Source organism: Heteronotia binoei, chromosome 13, assembly GCF_032191835.1.
Source record: "Heteronotia binoei isolate CCM8104 ecotype False Entrance Well chromosome 13, APGP_CSIRO_Hbin_v1, whole genome shotgun sequence".
Lineage (NCBI taxonomy): Eukaryota > Metazoa > Chordata > Lepidosauria > Squamata > Gekkonidae > Heteronotia > Heteronotia binoei.
In genome coordinates, this window is record NC_083235.1 from 40,902,306 (window position 1) to 40,922,451 (window position 20,146).

A 20,146-nucleotide genomic window follows, 5' to 3' on the forward strand; every position below is an offset into this window, starting at 1 on the left:
TTGCAATTATGCACAGTCTCTTCTGTTTTCTTCCCTACCCACATTTGTATGAACACATTTTGGAGAGACTGCAGCTGAATAGCATGCCTGTAAACAGGATATTAGGTGTTTACAAGTGGGGACCTGCAAAGTCTTGTGGGAGGAATCTCATTTCCCCCTCCCTCACAATGTCCTCTTTCCATCCCCATACTTTCTCCCCTTTTCTTGCTCTCTTTTCCTTCTAAACTTGCCAGCCTCCAGGTTGGGCCTGGGGATGTCCCAGAGTCACATCATATCCCCCAACTGCAGAGATCAGTTCTGTCATTAGGGTTGCCAGTTCCAGGTTGGGAAATTCCTGGAGATCTGGGGGTGAAGCCTTGGGAAGTTGAGGTTTGGGGAGGGGAGCAATCTCAGCAGAATATAATGCCATGTTTTACTTCACCCTCCAGGGCTGGATTAACAATTAGGCCAAGTAGGCACTGGCCTATGGGTCCCCATGCCTTTAGGGGTCTTGGACCAGCTTCCCCCCTGTTTTCCACCCTGCTTGCAGCCCTCCAAGCCTACACATGCAGCCAGCAACTGAGCCACTCTTTGCCCAACTTGCCTGGTGTGGCTTCTGCTGGTGTCATCGCCACGTTTGCCCCCTCTGCCTCTCCTCTGCAGCTTTGTCAAAGAGGCTTTTGAGAAGGTGCCTGAAGGCTGCAGCGGGGGACATGGGCAGCTTGCCAGGAGCTCTGACTCTGAGATAATTTGCGAGGGGGCCCCTGAGATTTTGACTGCCTAGGGGCCTCCACAGAGTTTAATCTGGCACAGGCACCCTCCAAAGCAAGAGGAACTGATCTCTGTCATGTAAAGATCAGTTGCAATTCCAGGTGATCTCCAGTCCCCATTTGGAGGCTGGCAACCCTAATTCTCATGGAGGAAATGATTGTTTTGGATGGTGAAGTAAGGATGTCCAAGAATTTCTTTTTTTAATTTGGGTAAAATGGAGCTGAATATTTTCAGCATCACCAAATATATATTGGTATTGTATTCAGATTCATGAAATATTCAATATTCCCAAATATATTCGGCTCCATTATATCCTGTAGGGCCATTATAGTCAAATGGCAAATTTCTTAGTGTATATTCAGTGGTCTGGGGGGGGGGAAAGAGCCTGAGGAAGAGGCATAAAATTTGCAGCGTAGCCACTGGAGCTTCTTCTCTAAAGGACTCCAAGTTTCAAAAAGATTGGACCAGAGGGTCCAGTTCTATGGGCAGTCAAACAAGGTGCCCCATCCTCCATTGTTTCCAGTGGAGGAAGGTAGAAGGCAATACAATCCCAGCAGAATGTCTCAAGATAATCTCTTCAGTAGAAAGTGAAGAATGGGGGGGGGGGAATGTAGCCAAACCAGTGCAATGTGCCCAGCAGAACCAGTGCCACTGTAGCACTGCCAAAACTCAAAATGACTAAGGTCAAATCTAAATATCTCTGAAGTAGAAACTGAGAGGGGGATTTTTGGAAGGACAGCAAAACCAGTGCAATGTTCTACTGCCCAGCAGCAGAACCCACCTACTAGTATCCAGTAGCAAAACCCACTGCCAATGTGGCAAAAAACAGAACTAACCAACGTCACACCAGAGAATTCCAGAAGTTTTTTGGATCGGGGCGGTGTGGCGGTGCTGATGTTGTTGGACCTGTCGGCTGCGTTCGACACGGTTGACCATCGGCTACTGACCCGCCGCCTCGCCGATGTAGGGGTGAGGGGGTCTGCCTTACAATGGCTTGCCTCCTTCCTCGAGGATCGGGGACAAAGGGTGGCAATTGGGGGCGAGCTGTCCCAGAGGTGCACACTGGACTGTGGAGTGCCTCAGGGGGCAGTTCTCTCACCAATGCTATTTAATATCTATATGCGCCCCCTTGCCCAGATTGCCAGGAGACATGGACTTGGGTGCCATCAATATGCAGATGACACCCAACTCTATCTGCTAATGGACGGCCGGCCTGACTGCGTCCCAGAGAATTTAGACCGGGCCCTGCAGGATTTGGCAACCTGGTTGAGGAAGAGCAGGCTGAAACTGAATCCAGCGAAGACAGAAGTTCTTTGTCTGGGTCGGGGTGCTCAGGGAGGGGAAATACCTCTCCCGGTCTTCGACGGGGCGCCGTTGAAAGCAGCGCACCGGGTTAAGAGCCTGGGAGTTTTACTGGAGCCTGCATTATCAATGGAGGCCCAGATTGCAGCCACTGCCAAGTCAGCCTTTTTCCATCTAAGGCGGGCAAAGCAGTTGGCTCCCTTCCTAGAGCGCCAAGATCTGGCAATGGTGCTTCATGCAATGGTCACCTCGAGACTGGATTACTGTAATGCCCTCTACATGGGGCTGCCTCTGTACCGAACCCGGAAGCTGCAGCTGGTGCAGAACGCAGCGGCTAGACTGTTGCTGGGACTCCCTAAATGGGAGCACATACAGCCTGGGCTGCGCGAACTGCACTGGCTGCCAGTTACATACCGGGTTCGTTACAAAGTGCTGGTCATTACCTTTAAAGCCCTATATGGTCGAGGACCTGTCTACCTTAGGGACCGTCTCTCCCCATATGAACCCCAGAGAGCACTGAGGTCAGCCGGGAAAAACTTGCTGACTATCCCCGGACCGAGAGAGGTGAAGTTGCAAAGCACCCGTAACCGGGCCTTCTCCTCTATAGCCCCGAGCCTATGGAACCAACTTCCAGAGGAAATGCGGGCCCTGCGAGACTTAGAACAGTTCCGCAGGGCCTGCAAGACCTTCCTCTTCAGACTGGCTTTCGCGGATGAAAATGGAAATTGTGAAGGAAACCGCCATCAGAAAAAGTAAACATAGCATTAGCACTTTTAAAAATTAATCAATTTAATTTTAAAACTTAACCAGATTTTAATTAAATGTTTATAATGTTTAATGTAATTTTATTCATTTGTATAATTTAACCCTGAACTATGTTGTTAGCCGCCCTGAGCCTGCTCCGGCGGGGAGGGCGGGATACAAATAAAATTTGTTGTTGTTGTTGTTGTTTTTTTAATAGGCAGAAATAAGGACAGTAGAAATTTAGCAGAACACTCAAAAGTGCAGTGTGGACAGGCACTTCTGCTAGCCCACCTAAACCAAGGCCAGCCCAATACAGAGAAGCCCAGTGACATTGATCCAGCATTTGCCACTGGTTCTGCTCAGAAGCCCAGTAATGTTGGGCTGGCATTTGCCACAATGGCACTGGGTTCAGCTCCTGGGCACAAATAGGTTGGCACAGGGTTGTGCTGCTGGGCACTATTGCACTGGTTCTGTTGTCCTTGCAGCCCATCTCCCCCTTGCTTGGATTGTGATTCTGAGTGTTTGACATCAGTCATGTTGAGCTGGCGTTTGCTACTATGGCACTGGGTCCAGCTGCTGGGCATTACTGGGCATCTGGGAATTAGTTTAAACCATAGAATTTCCCCCCCAAATCCAGAGCATCTTCCCTCCTGGAGTGTCCCAGCAAGTCCCCCACTGGCTTGTCCTTCAGACCCGGCAACCTAAAAATTTAGCAGAAAAAAGTGTTGTAAGAAATGACCCAAACAAACTGATCTTGCAGGTCACTTCAAAATAATGTTGCATCACAGCAGTTTTTACTGATGTAAGCTGCCCTGAGCCTGCTTCGGTGGAGAGGGCGGGGTATAAATAAAAAATTATTATTATTATTATTCCTATAATTAATATTACTCCTATTGTGAATATAACATGGTGCGTGAAGCCTTCCTTTTTGAGGAATATGCTATTTTCAAGAAAAGACTGTTATAAGTAACTTTCTGCACCCCCAACAATCAAATGATTGAGGACTGCTCATTTGTGGCACTAGAAACTGCTCATCTGTCAAGGCCCCTGGAGTGTTTCTGAGCCTGGTTGTGCTGAATGTACTCTGTTCCTTCAAGCTGCTAGGTGCAAACAGTCAATAGATGTCACACTTGGACTTTTGCTGATGTCTCCCAGTGTACCGATTTCATAGAAGCCGCGTATAGCTCCAGTACAGCACAAATTATTTATTTGAAAGCTGCAGGCTTTATATAATAAAATCAAATCTGGGAGACTTTTGATCTTGTGCAGCTTTTACGATGTTCATCCACTGCAAAACACTAAATACAGGGTGGGGGTAGGGTGGAGAAAGAAACAAAGACCAGCATGAACCTCAGTTGTTTATTATTTGCTAAGAGACTAATTGAAGAGTTGTGTACCCATATTCATCACATATCAATAAAAAGGAAAATTGACTTTTGGCTAAAAAATATTCTTGTATTAAAAAGAAAGCAAGGAACAATCATAAGAGAAGCCATGTTGGATTAAGCCAATGGCTCGTCCAGGCCAACAAAACCCAGGAGATCCACTAGCAGGGACAGAACTCCAGAAGCCCTCTCAATCTTGCCCCCCCCCCAGCAAGAACCAAGAATACAGAACATTACTGCCCTAGACATTGTGTTCCATCTATATCTTGTGGCTAACAGACACCGATGGACCTCTGCTCCAGATGCTTATCCAATCCAGTCCTGAAGCTGTCTATGCTTGTAGCTGCCACCACTTCCTGTGGCAGTGAATTCCACATGTTAATTACTTATCAGATGAACAGTTAAAGCAGAATTCCTTCTGGGTGATAAATAGTGTGAGGAACAATTAAAATATGGCACTCTGCACCAACCATCAACTCAGTCCAAAATCTTTTTTTGTCTTCAGCTTCATGGAGCAACAGGAAATTGCACTTTCACTTTCAAATCCCATATAACTTTATTATATCCCTTCCCAAATTAGCTGGTAGATTTCCAGCCAATTCAAGAATAATTGGCCAGTGTAAGTAATCTTGGCCATAGTTATGATGACACAAAATAGAAGCCAGAACAAATGGTCTTTTTAATGCATTAACAGTTGCCGTTTTAATTTTTAATAGTCAGTGGTGATTCTGAGATCTGGGATTATATCTCCAAATAGCCACTGATTCTGACCTAAGAAACTGTTGCCTTTGTCCTGAATAGGGTTGTCAGATCTCCCCAGCCATTGGTGGGGGATGGGGGTGGAGGAGGATTCCCAGAACCAGGCTGGGAAACTCCTGGAGACATGGGAATGGAGTTTGGGGAGGACAGAGACCTCAGTGGAGTACAATGCCACAGAGTCCACCATCCAAAGCATCTGTCCCCCCCCCCCCCCCCCAGGGAAACTGATCTCTGTAGTCTGGAGGTGTGCTGCAATTTTTGGGGATCCCCAAGTCCTACCTAGAACCTGGCATCCCTAGTCCTGAGGGGAAGAGGGAAAGGCAAGTGAAAGTCAGGAAAATATAAAGGAGAGGTCTCAAAGACCACTTGCAGCCTGAAGTTGGCCTATGGGGACTGTAAAAAGTGGAGCCCTACTATCAGATGGAAGCTCAAGGCATAGAGTTCATTTAAGACCAACTCTTTCAGGAGTGCCCTGAGAAGATGGGCCTGGAACCAGAGATGGCATGTACTCATTGGGATGGTGGGGTTATGGTCACCAGCCAGTGGGAACTGGCAGGAGTCTGGAGTGGTGGAGATATGGAGGGTGCCATCAGTATCTATGTTTGCCAGCCTCCACTTGGGGCCTGCAGATCTCCTGGAATTTCAGTTGTCTTCCAGATGACAGAGATAATTTTTCCTGGAGAAAATGGCTGCTTTGGAGAGTAGATTCTATGGCATTATACCCTGCTGAAGTCCCTCTCCCCCAAACCCCATCCTTCACAGACTCCACCCCCAAAATGTCCACAAATTTCTCAACCTGGAGTTCACAGTGTTATCAGCATGACAGCAGCGCATCACTTTCACAGAAACCTGGAAATGATGCCGCACCTTGCTAGGAATTACCAGAAACTCTATGGTGAAATTCCAGGAACAGTGTAATACCACTTATGACAATTTTAAAATTTATTTTTCTCCTACTGTTCAGTGGAGGTTTCTAGTCAGAAGTCTCCAACCATAGTAGTATCCCTGGCAGCCCTAAGGAGTCAGGTAGGACTAGATAGGATAAGGTGGTCAGTGATAATATAGCCAGAACCAACGGTAGATGCAGCGAACTATTTCTGATTTTGCCTCCTCCTCCTCCTCCTTTGCAGTGATACTAGAAAGCATATAAGCTCCAATCCCTATATAAATGCCAATCTAAGCAACATTTCTATTTGCTTCTGTATTTGGAATAAGACTAGGAATACTCAGTGTAGGCAACAAATCCTGCCATGCCCTTGTCCTAAAACCTGGCAAGAGTATTTGAGAGGTGGGGATGATCTCTTCAGTGGTAAATTATAGAGTTTTAGGTGAATCCTAGAATGTAGTGCTGATGTAACAACATCATATCCAGGGATGCCAGCTTCTAGGTGGGACCTGGGGATCTCCCGGAATTACAGCTCATCTCTAGACTACAGAGAGCAGTTCCCATGGAGAAAATGAATGTTTTGGAGGGTGGATTCTATGACACTGTATCCCACTGAGGTCCCTGTCCCCAAATCTCCAGAAGTTTCCCAACCTGGCTGTAATACTATCCCCTACACCCTGCCAGTGGCCAAGGGGGACACTGAAACCCCACTTCTGGTTTTGCACCAGAAGGGATGTCATGTGTTGATGTGACCTTAAAGAGCTCCTCCCCCATTCTTTTCTTGCTGGGCTTTCTAATATTCATGGCTAATGTTATGATAATTATGACAAAGAGCTCTTTGCCAAGTCCAATTCAAGAACTATCTGGGGACTTTGGGGGTGGAGCCAGGAGACATTGGGGTGGAGCCAGAAGCAAGGTTGTGGCAAGCATAATTGAACTCCAAAGGGAGTTCTGGCCATCACATTTAAAGGGACAACACACCTTTTAAATACCTTCCCTCCACTGGAAATAATGAAAGATAGGGGCACCTTCTTTGGGGGCTCATAGAAGTGGACCCCCTGGACCAATCCTTTTGAAACTTGGAGGGCATTTTGGGAAGAGGCACTGGATGCTATACTGCAAATTGGTGTCTCTATCTCAAAAAACAGTCCCCCGAGTCCCAGATACCTGCGGATCAATTCTCCATTATACCCTATGGGAATTGGTCTCCATAGGAAATAACGGAGTGCCCAGCAGACATTTCCCTCCCCCCGCCGCTTTCTGATGACCCTGAAGTGGAGGAGGGCCTTCAAACTGGGAGATCCCCTGCCCCCACCTGAGGATTGGTAACCCTAGCTATAACTATGTGCATATGCTGTGATGGTAAGATCAGATCCAAGTCATAAATAGGAGGTGGGGCCAGTATGTTTATTTACTTAGAACTCCAGCTATTTAAGAAACAAGAATGTTTGCATGCCTACTTCTGTGAAGGAAGGGAAGTTGTCAGTTTAGCTGGAGTCACATTGGTTAAGGAGAAAAGTAGTTTTGGCAGGCAGGCAGAGAATACGGAGCCCAGGCTGGGAGGAGGTCTATTGCAGGAGACCTGGCCACCGTATCTAAAACCTACTGCTGAACAAACTAATCAGAAGAGTAAAATTTATGATATTTAGAAGGGTTTGAGCACTATAGGCTTCAGTTAGATCTAGAAGTCCCCAAACCTACTCAAGAACTCATTTTCATGTTGTAGAAAAATACAAAGCAAGGAGGATTCTGCCCACACAAAGAAGTTGAATGCATTCCACTGAAAAGTTAACTACATGCAACCCAGTCCAAATGAGAGTAAGATTTGCCAGTTCCAGAAAAGAGACATTTATGAGACCCAATGACCTTTACTTTCAGCAAGTAATATTTTTCAGAAGGTCTGGTAATGAAATGATTCCCAACATTTGCAGAGTGCCTTTAATATATCAATAAAGATACAATCCTATGCATGTTTAAGCACCTCTACTATATTCAGTAGGATTAACTCTGAAGTGTGTAGCTGAAAAAAATGTGCTTTTCATTGGTCAAGGAAGTTTATATGGGAGGGGAGCATGCTTCAGCTTTCTGTTCAACAAACTGAGCAGGTGAAGGCATTTCCTTCTATCACCCATCTCAGAGCCAGGAAAAAGGCTGAAATTCCTTCCTTCCTTCCATAACGATACAAGACTGTATGAATCCTTCTTTCCTAGGCTGCCTCTTTTACTAACAGAAAATGCTGCTATGGCTGGCTGTGATGGGGATGGCAAATTGGTGTGTGTAAAAACTGACGGGTGTAAAAAAACCATGGTATGTGTAAAAAATGTAAGATCACTGTCCTCCCATCCTGATGAGATCCCCTCTGATGAGATCTGATCCCCAAACCCCTCCTACTTGTTTTGTAGGGCACTCCCTTAAAAGCCTATGCAAGGTAGGGATCCCAAAGATGAGTCTCAGAAAGCACACCTGGTCTGCTATGACCAAGGCATATTCTGTTATGGAGGCAGGATGTCTGTAACATCAGTGTTTAGGACCCGTTCCTTCCTCAGGTAAGTCTTCATTTACAGAAGTAAATACGCATATGTATTCTAAGTCCCAATCAAAATATTCCAGTTAGGCTCAGCTCCATATCTCTTACCAGTCAAAATTACCTCTCCTCTTACCTCTCCTCTTTGGAGAGGAATTTGCACTCCAAATTTTGCCATTGTATTCTAATTTTGTACTATTTTGCATGCTTAACCACTGCCCACCAGCTATATGTAGCACTGCTCATTGTACTACATTTCATCATGCACACGAAAGCTTACATTCTGAATGGAACTTTGTTGGTCTTAAGGGTGTCAATGAACTCCTATTTTGTTCTAAGATCCTTCTGTTTGATATGCCATGGGTTGAACTTGGAACCTTCTGCATATAAACTAGAGCCTTTTTCACATTGGTGCTCTAAATTGGTTGTTATCCATCCCCCCCACTACCACAAATTATGCAGTTGAGTTTCTTGCATTTGGGAAAATTGCAGGAGTCAGCACACCCAGAGTGCGACGAGTGAGCCTCACCCTGGGAAAGCTACTTCCTGATCATGGTGTCTTCCCTGCCAGGTAAGTATGGTTGTTATCCATCATTGGCCTGATTCAGAGTAAAGTGATATTGAGATGGATACAAAAAAGGGCAGTTAAAAAGCAGCACTTTCAGAAGCACGTCAGACATTTCAAATACCACACTACAGTGACTGAGAAGTGCAGAGAGGACCTGAAAATGGAAGAAAGCCATTTTAATAAAACTTGATTAGTTGCACTTTGCCAATGTGACACAAGCAGTTTTGTATTTAAAACAAGCAGTTTTGTATTTAAAATAAAATCCGTTAGCAGCCTGGAGTCAAAATGATGATGTCTGAAATGATACAAAAAAACCTTTTAGTAACTGGCTGCTAAAGTGGATTATAAAGGCTGTTTGAAAGGGCCCTAGGTGTTCTGCCACTGAGTTACAGCCCTTCTCCTTGAGCCAGAAGCATTTTCAAGGACACATGTTGCCTTGCTACCCAAAGTTTTTTGCAAACTGGGTAGTATATGAACATAGGAAGTTGCCTTAATGAGTGCATATAGTGCAGTATTGTCTACTCGGCTTCGTAGTTGGTCTCCAAGTTCTAAGGTAGATAAAGGTCCTGCACAATACTTGCTACATTAGATCCTTTTAATGGACCTATCAAGGACTGAACAGTGATGTGCTCTTCTGCAGAACCTTAATGTTAGATCTACATCAAAAGGCAGAGTGACGCTTTTAAAACATTTTGTACATTCCAGTCCAAAACACAACATTAATCTGCTGTGCTATCTGGAAGCCATGTATTTGATGATGTTTACGTCACTGTGGTTGCCAAAGTTCTGCAAACTATCCTGGTTGGGAGGCAGGGGAAAGGTATGTACCCTCCACAGCCTATCAAGAATGATACTGAACAATTCTGAAAGAGGAGCTGATAAAAAGATGCATATGATAAAACAGACTGTCCTCATTTTGACAGTCTCAGGGATAAAATAGCACTTTTTTCTTATATGCAAAGTGTCCTCTGAAGGGAATGGCACAGAAGCATAATTTGGGGGGAAAGGAGGGGAGAGAGACATTTAGTTCAGGAGGAAGAGAGGGAGACTGACAAAAGCTGCTAGTGCTTTGAAAATCAGAGGGAGGAGGGGCTTAAGATTGCTGAGCTTAATGGATTCTGCAAGGAAAAAACAACAACAAAGATCTCCAATATGGAACTCTGGAATATTAGCTGGGCTCTTCTTCAAGCTTTAAAAAAAAAAAAAAAAGATAAATCTTTGTCCCTGAAATAGCATCTTTTTATGTTTAATTTATTTTCTTTAGCCCTGAGAAGGCTTTCCTATTTATTTTCTTCAGCCCCCGAGGGCTAATAATTTATTTTCTTCAGCTTCAAGAAGGTCTTCTTCATTTATTTTAACATCCCTGAGAGCAAAACTTTTTTTTTTAGAAAAAAGTCTCCGAAGTGTACAAAAGATGCAGTGCTGACTGTAAAAGCAAAGATAAATTGATGTCTACCACCTGACATCTGTTCCTGATCACTACCCCTACTGGGTTGCTTCTCTAAGAGGTTCCATTAGCTAGCCAAATGAAATAAAAGATTGACACAGCAGTCAGCAGCCAGTTTTCAAGGAAAAAATCTGCAAAAATAAGCAGTAGGTGTCAATTATTATCACTTTTATCATCCATAACTTGGGGTAGGAAATGACCTATCGGTATAAGTTTTAAAAACATGGCAAATGCATCACCAGGTGGCTTAGAGTAAAGGCAATCAGTGGTGATCTTCACATTTCCTTGTTTTAATGTTGCCCTTATGAGAAAAGTTGGTTCCTGCATTGTGTATGGGACTGCTGTTTGGTCATGCCCCCTTTTTGGAAAGGAAATCACCAGACCATTGGAGCAGTTTGTGGAGCCTCCTGCTGCCCTCCTGGTGATGGGCTGACTTGTCTGTGTGGACCAGCCTTTTGGTTGGGCAAAAATTCCACATCCACCCTTGTTCAAGTGACAATATGGGTTGCTTAGGGATTAGTTAATCACTGCAAACAGGATTTTTTTTTTTAAACTTTCTCCAGGGGGCCTGGAGAAAGTTCTTTTTAAAGCTGCTTCATACCACAAGGACAGGTATATTCATTTGTTAAATAGGCCTGGTCAGAGTCAATTGATAAGATCTTAATTATTGGATATATATGTATTGTTCAATATAGCAAAGTTGCACAGTCAGGAGGGCATGGAATCACATGCAGCAACACTTTTCAACCCAGTATATTGCAACAAATAAACAACTTAATTTTATTGAAGGTTATTCACATTCATATGCAATTTATCTAAATGCTAGGAATAAGGCCCATTGTGAAGGAAAACACAATAGGCTCTAGAAAGAGGCTCTAGTGAAATGTCCCCTCCACTTCTGCTGTCTTTCAGCTTCTCCTCACCCGCATGTGTGTGTGTGTGTGTCCCCATGTCTGTGGTGGTTCAAAGCCCAGAAACAGGCCCAGAATGGAGATAAGAATAATTATGGAGGGCATGGGGGAGCATGATGGTCATACAAACATTGTGGGAATTCAAGCAGCTTACAACACTCTCTTGTTTTTTGATCTGCACAACAACCCTGTGAGGTAGGTTAGGCTGAAAGTCTGCAAGTGGTCCAAAACCATCCAGTCAGCTTCCATAGCAACAACCTGAGTCTTGCAGACCATACTCTGAAGTGCTGCCACGTCGCACTGACTGTCATAAGTGGCTGCTGCTCCCTCAAAGGCCAAAATAGGCCTGGAAGGGGCCTCCCCCCCCTGCCTTTTACTGACCGAACCAATCTTGGAATTAGGGTTGCCAAGTCTGATTCAAGAAATATCTGGGGACTTTGGGGGAGGAGCCAGGAGACTTTAGGGGTGGGGCCAGGAGACATTGGGGGTGGAGCCATGAGCAAGGTTGGAACAAGTACAATTGAACTCCAAAGGGAGTTTTGGCCATCACATTGAAAGGGACTGCACAACAGTAGAAATAATGCACACCATTAGAAATAATGAAGGATAGGGCACTTTCTTTGGGGGCTCATAGAATTGCCCCCCCCAGTCAAATCCTTTTGAAACCTGGAGGATGTTTTGAGGAAAGGCATCAGATGCTATGCTGCAAATTTGGTGCCTCTACCTCAAATAACACCTCCCTGGAGCCCCAGACACCTGCGGATCAATTTCCCATTATTCCCTATGGGAATTGTTCTCCATAGGGAATAAGAGTGCCCAGTAGACATTCCAACCCCCCCCCCTGTGCTTTCTAAAGCTTTCTAAAGGGGAGGAGGGCCTCCAACCTGGGGAATCTCCTGCCCCCACCTGGGGATTGGCAACCCTCCCTCCCTCTCTCTCTCTCACACACACACACTTACTGGGTCTGGTTACTTGTTCTGAAAATGAAAGCAAAACAAATGGAAGCTGCTGCTGACCCTCCCCCATTAAATGCTTCCTGTCTCCTGCTTCCTGCTCAACTTTAAAGGCGCACAAACACAGAAACACACACACATACATTTTAAAATGGGACCTGTTTGCAGGTTTCTAAACCTGCTGGAGCTCTAGAGGTACATGGTGGTTTTGGGGGTGGGGCTTCCCCCTGCTGGCCAGCTGGCTGAGGGCAGAGGAAGCCTGTAAAACCGGGGGATTCCAGGCTGGGACCTGGGGATTGGAAAGCCTACTTGGAATACTGTGGTTGCTTAGCAACAGCCACTGAGGGAAAATGGAGGACCCAGAGGGATGGGCCAATAGGACATAAAGGCAGCTTCCCCAGACTAGCTGCCCAAGTAGCAATAGCAGCCTCTTTGTGTAGCCCAGAGGGAGGGTGAAAGAAGCATTGGCCATAGGGCCTTGCCAAGGTTTGGCGGCTTCTAATGCTGGTGTGGATGGGAGGTCAGCCATCAATGGCTATTAACAGGGAGAGCAAAGCAGCAGCTGCCATGCCCGGATGCTATCTCCTGGGAGAAGAGAATGGGTTGAGGTCTGTGGCTTACCTCAATAGGCAGCCAGCAGTGGAGGGGCCAAGCAGGAGAAGCAGCAGCAGTAGAAGGCTTTTCCTGAGCAGAGACAGGCAGTTTAGTAGGCAGCTAGTTAAAGGAGCAAAGGAGTGGCAGTAGAAGTATCTTCCTTAGGAGAGACATCTGTTTTGATGGTTTATTCAGACAGATAAGATATGGCCAGGTTGACAATGGGCAGGGAAGAGGAACAGACCCAGCCAATGGAATGTGAGTACACTTGAGTGGCAGTTGACCCTCCCAACATTGCAAGTGGTTAGCTAATCCAGCAGCACAAACATGTATAAAATTGTGGGTGTATCCCTGGCTTGTTTGCACAGGAGAGATCTGCAGAAGCATCTTGCCACCTGCAGGACTAGGAGAAAACAAAGGCACAGAAAGAGAAAGAGGAGTTAGAAACTTCTAGCATATATAAAGAGAGGTATCATACATACACACAGTCTGCTTTCGGTGCCAAGAAACATATAACATCCCTCAGTGTTCAGCCCTGCTGAGTCATCTTTATTCCCACACTAACTACAGTTTTAGTGGAGCTTGGTTGTTAAGTAACTCCCTCTGTCAGAGAGAGTGACAATTTGAGGGCACAGTCCTATCCCCCATGCTCTTCATTCGTTGTGTAAAGCCCTTAGGCCAAATCAGTCATAGCTTTAGGGTTGGCTGTCATCAATATGCAGATGATATGAGCTATATATATATCCTTATCCAAATCTCCTGGTGATACAGTTGAGATCCTAGATTGCTGCCTGGCTGCTGTGGTAAAATTGCTAATTGTGAGCAAATTGAATCTAAACCCTGGAAAGACAGAAGAAAAGCTGACTGGAAAGGTGAAGGTCTTTAAGAACCCTGTGCTCCACACTTTTACTACCACTGAACAAATATCAGCCAATCATTGTCATTAAAAAAACCACAACTAGTCAATAGAGGGAATCCAGAGAAGTCACTTGACTCACATGTGACTGAGTAGTTTAATCAAGCTAAGTTTCACTGGTGCTCCTGTTCAGGTTGAAAGTTCTCAGAACCCTGGACAGCTGCACAGATGTGGCATGACTGTTTTGCTGCACTGAACATCTGTTAGATATTTAAATCCTATTAAGACAAAGGGATGTGAGTCAGCCATTGTTTTTCCTGCTTGTTTCTCCCCCAATCTCTGTCATCTGTCCTTCCCTTGCTTGAAGAAAATGACAAGTATGCTTTCCACAGTACATACTTACTGCTCTGAAACTCCACGGGAAAGTCTTTTTAATGCTGTGATTACTTTTGTAGTAAGTGCTTTCCCATTGTGTTTCCTTTGCTTATCATGGGCATTTGATCCCTTGGCAACATGATGATGATGCAATAGGAATTTTATCTAAAGTTTATATTTAGTGTTGCCATTCCCCCAATGGAGGAGGTGGGTGATCTCTCACCTAGATTGCATGGGAGACCCCCTGCTACTGTTCAGCTGGATGGTAGGCGGACTTACCAGCAGCAGGGGAACACTATGTAGCATAATAATGCAATGGCCTTGAACCATAAAAAAGAAATGGAAACAATAAGGTAATCAACTGGAAACTGTTCCCTGGTAACATGGGGTTGAAGGATGGAACATGCAAATATGAAGGGGAGGAGAGGGTGGACGTAGGGCTGAAAAAAACACTAGAGAAGCAAAATTTCCTCATTAGGTTAGTATGGGTTAACTGCTGGGACTGGACAAACTTCAAGAGGGGCAAACTGTGTTTTTGCACCTGGGAGGGTGAAATCATCTGCAGAGACAGGGAAAGCCAAGGTTGAATAGAAGTACAAGCTTGGGGAAACTTGGCACTGTGGAATCAGTCAAACTCTGTGGCTGTCTTGTCTGCCACTTTGGCAGAGAATGTAAAGCATCAGCCTGTTGAGCTGCAGTCTGCCAACTCCTGGTGTATTGCCTGACCTGTCATATTGCACTGCTACAGAAGTTTTTCCTCCAGTTTTTCCCCCAAAGGCATTCATACTCCTAATTAGGTAATGAGCCTGTTAGAGAGAGAGAGTCATGGTTTAGGGTGGGGTGTGCATATAATAAATAGCCTTTCCCACCTGCTTTCTGCCTCCAGTGGCAGACTGTATGGTCTGGCTGTAGACCTTCTTTGTAAAATTAAGGTTAAAAGAAGCTTGTAGAAGCCATCTTTGAGCTGCTAGATGCTATTGGGTAAGTTGTTGATATGATACGGTAGCATTTTATCTAATGGGAAAAAGGAAGATGTATCCCTTTTTTAAAATAAGATTTCTTGGCTTCACTCTTCCGGAAAATAGCAAGATCATTGAACCTTCAAACTCAATTGGATGAATGGATGAAACAGGCCCTTTTTTCCCCTCTTTCACAAACCAGGGCTGCTTGAAGAATTTTCTGCTTTTAAAATTTTCTGATTTAAAAAAATGTGAGATGGGAGTATCTGATGAAAATGCTCTTGAGGTATTTGCAATTGCTGAATGCAGCACAGGAGTCAAAATTAATTTTATTTCCCATCAGATGCAGACATTCTTGTGGTCTAAAGTGGGAAAATAATAATTTTACTTGAGTGTTTGAAATAACTGTTGAATAGAGAGACTGGAATATTCTCCCAATTATGAATGACAAACTTCTGGCATTGCAACAAAACAAAACAAAAAGTTTATACAAAGCTGCCAGATTCTGAGTCAGACGTGTGTCATCAAACTTTCTATCCAGAGAGGAGGCATCTTTCACTGCTATTTTCTTCCTCAGTAATGAGAATGCTGAACACCACATAGCTCAAGAATTATCCTGGAAAAATACTTATTTACTTTGCTGCAGCTTGCAAAATTTCTTTCTCCAGGACTTTTTGACTTCCTCCCCCCTTTAAACAGTTCCTATAGTAATGCCCAGGTTCATTTGTTGGAATCTGTCTAATACATTTTAATCCGATCTTTGTTCCAAGGAGCTCCAAGGACAGCATGCTTGGTTCTCCCTCCCCCAATTTATTATCACAACACCCCTGCGAGGTAGGCAAGTCTGAGAGAAAAAGTGACTGAGCTTTGTGGCTAAGTGGGAATTTGAATCTGGGTCTCTCAGCTCCTGGTCAATGCTTTAACCACTTTTGGATTTTTCTTTAAGTCTTCTGTATCGTAAGACAAAGCATTTGATGCCTAATCTTTACACACTAGAAGATCTTAAAACGAAACTGAGCCACTGCATAGTAACCATTGTGGGTCCTATTACTACTTGGGAGATAATATGAAACTGGTCACTCCTTTCCGAGTACTAATTTTTAAAGCATATTTTATTTTATTTTAAGTTTTAAAAAAGTATTTGTGTTTGTGTCCTTTATAAAGTTTACTTCTCTGCTATCTGGCATTACATTTTATGACACACATGGCCCGGCCCAACAAGGTCTAATTTATGTCAGATCTGACCCTCATAACAAATGAGTTTGGCACTTCTGGTCTAGGGTCTGTATAAAAAGCTTGCATTCGATATTCTGTTCGGCTCTCCCAACTTTCCATCATAGTCTAACATAACTTTGTCCTGACCTATGAAGAGACAAGACTATGGAAACAGGAGGTGGCTTGGCCCACAGTGGTTGGAGATATCTGAAGCAGGGTATATCCATGCTCTAGTAGATGACCCTAACAATTGCTGTTCACTCTGATGGGTAAAACAATACTGCTGTGGAGGAGGACATGATTATAGAGAGAGCAAGAATGATGCTGGGCAGCCTAGCCATCCCCAACAGGGCTACTGCTGACAGCCAGCCAGCGTAGTATTGTGGTTAGAGTATCAGACTGGGATCTGGGAGTCCTAGGTTCAAATCTTCACTTTGCTATGAAGCTTGCTGGGTGACTTTGGCCAGTCACTCTCAGCCTCATTGACCTGATAGGGTTGTTGTGAGGGTAAAATAGAGGGGAAAAAAACAGTGTATGCTGCTTTTAACTCCTTCGAAGAAGGGCAAGATAAAAATGAACTAAGTAAAATAAACAATACCATCTGGGTTGCAATTTGCCTGAACAGACCATGTTTAATGATGCTGTGATCCTTGCAAATAATAATTCCCAAGAATAGAATGTACCTTGAGTGTCCATTTCATTTTGGGTCTCATGCTCTTATATTTCCAAAATGCTGCTTTGCTGACCATTTCAGATGACCAGTATTTCAAGTGTATTTGCCTCTCTGTGGTCCCAGTTTCTTACCATGTTGTTGTTGTTTGCTCTGCTCTTTTTTCTTCAACCCCCCCCCCCCTCTTCTTTTCTCTGAGCAGATTGTGTATATACGTCTAGGTGTTGGTTCCCTAGGAAACCACAGGAAATTTTATTCAATAGCAATGCCATGTTCTGGGATGGGCTTCTATATGAACATCAGAGCAGACAGGTGACAGGATAGAAATGAATAACAAAGAATCAGGTAATCCTCTGATTGCAAAATTCAAGCAGAGGCATGGAGCCAAATTCTGCTGCCCATCTGCTTTAAGACAGCACACAATGAAAAAACTCCTTTGATTTGCCTTTTCTTCATTTTGGCCATTCAGGAGGGGAAAAATGCTGTTTTTTGCCAGTCTTGAAGGAGCTTCTCTGTAACCATGTGCTAGTTGCAGAGAGCACTGAGTTCCTCAGACAGAAACAAGCCAAGAAGATAAAATACACACTTTGTTGGTTATTCTCATTATTTATCAGTATTGTCTTGAAATTTTCCATGTAACTAACCAATATGCATGAAGCATACAGTGAACATCCATGTAAATTTGTGACCAGAAGATCATATTTGCTCAAATATGAGAGCCAGTTTGGTGTAGTGGTTAAGCGTGTGGACTCTTATCAAACCAGGTTTGATTCCCCTAGGCTTGCCAATCCCCAGATCCCAGTGGGGTTTTTTCCGCTTTCCCAGGCTCCTTCCCGCCCCCAGTCAGCTGGCCTGTGGGGGGAAGTCCCACCCTCAAAGCCACCATGTGACTTTCCACCTCCAGAGGCTTCAGTCTCCGATTGGAAAGGCTTCCTCTTGGGATGGTGTGTCTGTGTTACTTTGAAGAAGTTGTGAGTAGAGACGCCAATCCCTCGCTTCAGAGTTGCCAGAAGCACTTCATTGTTCCCTATGTGGAGATCGATTCTCATAGGGTATAATGGGGAATTGATGTGGAGGTATTGGGGGCTCTGGGGGGTGTTTTTTGAGGTAGAGGCACAAAATTTTCAGTATAGCATCTAGTGCCTCTTCCCAAAATACCCCCCAAGTTTCAAAACGATTGGACCAGGGGGTCCAATTCTATGAGCCCCAAAAGAAGGTGCCCCTATTCTTTATTATTTCCTATGGAAGGAAGGCATTTAAAAAGTGTGCTGTCCCTTTAAATGTGATGGCCAGAACTCCTTTGGAGTGCAATTATGCTTGTCACACTCTTGCTCCTGGCTCCGCCCCCAATGTCTCCTGGCTCCACCTCCAAAGTCTCCTGGCTCCATCCCCAAAGTCCCTAGATATTTCTTGAATTGGACTTGGCAACCCTAGATTCCCCACTCCTCCACTTGCAGCTGCTAGAATGGCCTTGGGTCAGCCATAGCTCTGGCAGAGGTTGTCCTTGAAAGGGCAGCTGCTGTGAGAGCCCTCTCAGCCCTACCCACCTCACAGGGTGTCTGTTGTGGGGGTAGAAGGCATGGGAGATTGTAAGCTGCTCTGAGTCTCTGATTCAGGGAGAAGGGCAGGGTATAAATCTGCAATTCTTCTTCTTCTTCTTCTTCTTCTTCTTCTTCTCATTGGTTTTCAAACCTATTTTCTTTGAGGGAGTCTTTTCTACACTGATTTAATCCACTAAGCAACAGCTGCTCTTGAGCATTGCAGTGGATTCTGCAGCATGTTCATGGGCACCCACTCTGTTCACAGAAAGCACTGTCAAGTCCTTAATAAGCCTCACCATCACATTGTATGGACTTAGCATGTGCCCTACACTAAACACAGTGGTCTCTGTCCTGCCACTCAGCTAAGCAAAGTTTTCCTTCACAGAAGTGGTCTGGAGGAAGGCTACCTAGCTAAGAAGAATTCCCTGCTGTCTATGTTAGGGTCCTGCTCAGTACTTCCTTATAGCTGTGTAGTCCACAAAGAGGGAGGAAATGGCATAAAAGGATCCATGCTGGATCAGACAGTCTTGTAATCCACCCGGTTCTCACAGTGGCTGACTAGATGCCTCAAGCAATTGGCATTCTGAGGTATACTGGGTCTGAACATGGAGGTCTCATTCACCTGTCACAGCTAATAGTTGTTGTAGTGGTCTCCGTCACATTGTGGAGCAAGACTAGCCACTGTTCCCTCCTTTTACTGTCACTGCCACCACTTCTGGTAAAATACAGCCCCTCCCCCCATGTGGGTTGTCCAAAGACAACCTTACAAAGGTGTCTCTCAGTAGCATGCCAAGGAGCCAGGCAGGTGAGTAAGAATTTGGGCACACTCTGTTAAGTTAAACAAACTTTATTTCTAAAAGGTACAAACTCTGTGTATTGCAAAGAACAGAATCCAGGTGCACTAAGAAAAATAAACACAATGACAGTTTCTAATTAAAGCACTTATGATTCATAGTAAAGCTGAACTTTGTTCATCCCTGGTGCATCTGCAAGCTCTTTCCCTCTATTATTTTCACATTTTCAAAAAGTTTCTAAGCAAAGGGATGACTGCTCTTTCCAGACCCCACCCCCATGTGTGCTCTGGAGTCTTCAGCCAATCTGAGTTCAAGCCTAAGGGCTTCAGACCACCAAACCTGGATGCTCCAATCAAAAGGTATTAACACATCAAAGGGCTAGTGTGTTATTCCTCCCTGTTGGAAAAGGATGGTCTGCATCCAGCAGACCATCCCCTCCTTCCTAGCCACAGAGACATCAGGACTGCTTTCTATCATTATAACTGTTATGGCATCTCTTGGCTCCCCCCACCCCACTCATCTCATCACAGTTGTTGATGGACATATCCATGAATATGTCCCATCTTCTAAAATACTTTGCACATTTTTGCACTGCCTTCGGGGAGCTGAAATTCAATTAATTCAATTTTTAATATATTTAATATATTTATACCTTTCCTCCTGAAAAATCTAGGACCCCTGAGTAGCTTACAAACTATTTAGAAACATAAAAATGTATAAAATGACAATCTAAACAAAAAACTAAACAAAAACCCAACCATCATATTGCCAACAGAAACTGCTGATCATTCCTCAACTGACCTTGTAGAGCCAGAAAAAGCAGAAAAGGGTAACCAAAATCTGGCACCTTCTAGTGGACGATCAGCTGAAGAGTTTGTGGCCTTTTAATTAAGAAAATATGTCTGATGGAGAA

General features: G+C 44.5%; 1 non-coding gene across 1 annotated transcript; it reads right to left on the reverse strand.

The window, feature by feature from the left end:
- Window positions 1-8,758: 8,758 nt before the first annotated feature.
- LOC132582018 (U1 spliceosomal RNA) lies at window positions 8,759-8,929 on the reverse strand. The gene has a single exon (XR_009556156.1). It is a non-coding gene; the product is annotated as a U1 spliceosomal RNA (small nuclear RNA).
- Between the last annotated feature and the right edge of the window lie 11,217 nt (window positions 8,930-20,146).